The sequence below is a fragment of the Vigna radiata genome, chromosome 6 (genome assembly GCF_000741045.1).
Source record: "Vigna radiata var. radiata cultivar VC1973A chromosome 6, Vradiata_ver6, whole genome shotgun sequence".
Taxonomy (NCBI): Eukaryota; Viridiplantae; Streptophyta; class Magnoliopsida; order Fabales; family Fabaceae; genus Vigna; species Vigna radiata.
Window position 1 is genome coordinate 22,484,799 of NC_028356.1, and position 4,833 is coordinate 22,489,631.

Consider the following 4,833-nt stretch of genomic DNA (forward strand, 5'->3'; position numbering starts at 1 on the left):
TGTTGCACCTCTTTTTTCACATTCTTTTCTTTTTTACGTTGTTTTACGTCCCTGTTATTTATTCCCGATGCCGAAGCCATATATACATTGATCGTGCAATACTTGACAAGTGCGATCATACCAGCACTATCAACACCCAATTTCGTCCGGGTAACTAAATAATAGGAATTGTTTTTATTTTTGTTTTATTTAATTTTAATTTTATTTAATTTTATTTTTTGTTTTATTAATTTTTGTTTTACTATTTGATTTAATTCCAAAAGGAAAAAAGAAAAAAAAAGAAAAAAAAAAAGAAAACAAAAAAAAGAAAAGAAATGAAAAGAACCAAAAGAAAGGAAAAGGAAAACGAAAAAAAGAAGAAAAAACATGAAAGAAGAAAAGAAAAAAAAGAATGATAAAAAGAAAAAAAGTGTAGTTTTTGTCTTTAGTAAATAAAAAAAATAATAAAAGAAAAAGAAAAGAAATAATTTGGTTTGAGGGCGCGTATTGGAAGCAGAGCAGAAACGGTTAAGATCTATCGTTCAGCTCACACACTACCCTGAATTCACCTATTCCCTCACACATCACTCTCAATCAACAAGAACAGAAACCAATCTCCATTACTCCAACCCGTCATTTTCCCCAATTGAATTGATCCCTTCAACCATGACATGTAACATAATCCCTTCCTTTCACCAACTTGAATTTCATTTTCCAATTATAAGAATCCCAGAATTCTCCCCTCTTTTCGGTCCAACACATGAAAGAAACATAGAAGAACTCACTCACTTCCTAACCTCTACCACTTACCATTCGAGAGATCAAAATCAAATAATCATCCCCTCTGGAACCAATTTCCTCCTTCACTCACAACAACAGAGAAACCCATTTTCCCTTCACTTAATATTCAGCCACCATCCATCCCTTGGTTGCCGCAGCTGCTTTTCATCTACAAGAAAGAAAAAAAAAGCCATCCAAGGTCGGAACCGCAGAAAGAAAACCAAAATCGGTCTCAAGTTTCCTTCATCATCCACTCTCACTGCCAGCTTTCCAGCACCCAAATCAGAAAATAAATATCAGAGGAAGAAGGGAGAACTTGGTTCGGTGGCTGCGACGTGAGGGTGGAAGGGAAAGCTCAACGCAGAGCGTCGACCCTTGCTTGGTGTCAGCGCTACCCTTATCTAACTCTGGTGGTGATCGGCGTCGTCTTCGGCGGCCCTGACAACGAAGGACTTCGTGACCTAGGGTGGGGAGATTCTTCTGGCGTGAGGAGAAGAGAAAGCTGGGCTCGGCGACCGGCTGGGTCCGTGGTGGCGATCGACGCACTGGCGGGATCTTGGGCTGCGGCTAGTGGCGGCCGTCTGGTACGGAGGTGGTGGTGCGTCTGCGTGACCGAAGGTCCTTCCTTTGGTTGTTTCGTTTGAAAGAGAGACCCTAGGTCTTTGGTGGGTGTCAAGCACAAATGAAGGAAATGGAGAGGAGCTGCTGGAACCCCTAAAGTTCTGAGAGGCAAAGGGCACTGGGCCTGGCTATTAGGCCCTATTCTCTCCTCCTGCCACCACACATAACGCTATTCACACCCCTGCTATATGAGTTGAAGCCCATATTGTTTCCGCGAATAAAAACCAGTTTGGGCCAAAGTATTATTCCGAGCTGCACCTCCACCGTTAGCCTTGCACCCCTACCTTGGGCCTGGACCAAGAAATTTAGAGCTGCACCCCCACTTTCAATCTTGCACCCCAGGCAGATTATAAAGTTGAAGAAGAAAAGGCCTTGGGCCTAGCCATTGGGCTGTACTCTTCATGCCACCTCCTGTTCGCTATTCATACCACTTTTCCCTTTCTGCAAACAAAAAGAAGATTGGGCCTGGACAGGCTATTTCACGCTGCACCGCCAATTTAATCAATACACCCCTGACACTCTCAACTTTGATAAGTACCCCTGGTTTTAATCTCTCCACCCTATTCTCATTGGGCCTGGACTATGATGTTTGTTTTATTGTCTTTGTTTTATTATTTCTTTAGCTTTAGCATTTGTTTTATTATTGTTTGTTGTTATATCCCTTTGCTAATAAAAATAAAAATATAAAAATCATAAAAAATTAAAATCAATAAAAATATTTTGAAAAGGTTTAAGCACACGTGCGACCGCTCGCGTAGGCCTTGTGCTGAAAATCTTTTCCTTCTCTTTTACAAAAATCAAATAAAAATATTTTGAAAAGGTTTAAGCACACGTACGACCGCTCGCGTAGGCCTTGTGCTGAAAATCTTTTCCTTCTCTTTTACAAAAATAAAATAAAAAATATTATTTTAAGGGTTCTAGCGCATGTGTGATCGCACACATCGTTCTTGTGCTAGAAGACCCTTTCCTTTCTATAAATAAAATTAAAAAATAGTATTTTAAGGGTTCTAGCACATGTGTGATCGCACGCATCGTCCTTGTGCTAGAAAACCCTTTCCTTTCTATAAATAAAATTAAAAAATATTATTTTAAGGGTTCTAGCGCATGTGTGGTCGCACGCATCATCCTTGTGTTAGAAGACCCTTTCCTTTCTTAAAATAAAAATTAAAAAATATTATTTTAATGGTTCTAGCGCATGTGTGATCGCACGCATCGTCCTTCTGCTAGAAAACCTTTTCTTCTTGCTTACATAAGAATACCAAAAATTTCATTTTTCAAACAACATACAAATTTTCAGAAACAACTACGTAACCCTCATTTCTCATTTTGAATGAGAATACGTAGGAGCAAGGTCAATCCTTGTCGGGCCCAAAAAACTAAAAAAAATATATTTTTGTTTCTTTATATCGTTGTTCTTGGGATAGTTAAACATTTTGCAAACCACATCTTTATTCGCGCATTTAATTAAAGGTACTGCCTTCGGGCAGGCGTTGTAGGGTGCTAACACCTTCTCTACGCGTAACCGACTCCTGAACCCAATCTTTGGTTTTCGTGGACCGTGTCTTCTCTTTATGGTTTTTTCCATAGATTTCCAGAATAAACTATGGTGGCGACTCCAAAACTTTCTTAACCATTTTTTCTCTTTGGATCGTCGTCCCATCACGATTTCAGTTGCGACAAGCACTAATGCACCGGATCCCATCAGAACTCCGTAGTTAAGGGTGCTTGGGCGAGAGTAGTACTAGGATGGTGACCTCCTGGGAAGTCCTCGTGTTGCACCTCTTTTTTCACATTCTTTTCTTTTTTACGTTGTTTTTGGTCCCTTTATTTATTCCCGGTTCCGAAGCCATATATACATTGATCGTGCAATACTTCACAAGTGCGATCATACCAGCACTAATGCACCGAATCCCATCAGAACTCCGCAGTCATGCGTGCTTAGGCGAGAGTAGTACTAGGATGGGTGACATCCTGGGAAGTCCTCGTGTTGCACCTCTTTTTTTACATTCTTTTCTTTTTTACGTTGTTTTTCGACCCTTTATTTATTCCCGATGCCGAAGCCATATATACATTGATCGTGCAATACTTCACAGGACCAATCATACCAGCACTAATGCACCGGATCCCATCAGAACTCCGCAGTCAAGCGTGCTTGGGCGAGAGTAGTACTAGGANATACCTACTCAGTCTACCTACTGCATAAGCAATATCAGGTCTAGAAAAGCTCATTAAGTGCAGTAAGCTCCCAATTATTTGGGCATACTGAGGCTGAGATAATGATTCTCCTCTATTTTTCATCAAATTAGAATTAGCATCATAAGGGGTACTCACTGGTTTTAAGTCATAAAACCCAAACTTCTTAAGAAGTTTCTCAACGTATTGTTCTTGAGAAAGTAAAATACTATCTCCCTTCTTTATGATTCTAATACCTAAAATCACATTGGCTTCACCCATGTCTTTCATTTCAAATTTTGATCCTAGAAACAATTTAGTTCTAGCGACAATCTCATTNCATGTACCAAATATTAACATGTCATCCACATACAAACATATAATGACACTATCACCATTTTCAGATTTAGAGTACACGCATTTATCANCATCATTAGGTGAAAAACCATCACAAAGCAACACATTATCAAGTTTTTCATGCCATTGTTTAGGTGCTTGTTTCAACCCATACAAAGATTTTAAAAGTTTACATACTTTCTCTTCTTGACCAGGTACAACACACCCTTCCGATTGAGTCATATAAATTTCCTCCTCTAAATCACCATTCAGAAAGGCAATTTTAACATCCATCTGATGTATCACTAGTTTATGGATAGCTGCTAAAGCTAATAACACTCGAATAGAGGAAATCCTAGTCACAGAAGCAAAAGTATCAAAGTAATCTATGTTGGGTTTTTGAGTAAAGCCCTTTGCTACTAATCTTGCCTTATATTTTTCTATGGATCCATCAGGGTGATATTTCTTCTTAAAGATCCATTTACAACCTATGGGTTTTGCTCCTTTAGGCAAATCTACTAAAGTCCAAGTGTTGTTTTTTCNTATTGATTCAATTTCAGTCCTAATGGCTTTATCCCAATGTTTTGCATCAGGAGCACTAGTAGCTTCTACAAAGCTTCTTGGATCAGTATGAACAAGATAAGTATAAAAGTCATCTCCAAAGGAAGTTTCTTTTCTCTGTCTTTTACTTCTTCTCAAAACCTCATTTATAGTATCATTATTATCATTATCATCATCATTATCATCAATAGGTTGAGAAAACTCACTAACCTTTAAGGGAAACACATGTTCAAAAAACTCAGCATTTTTTGTCTCCATTATAGAATTTCTCTCAAGTATGTCACTTTTAACAACTAGAAACCTATAGGCAGCACTATGTTCAGCATAACCTAAGAACATGCAATCAGCGGTTTTAGAGCCTATTTTCCTTTTCTTAGGATCGGG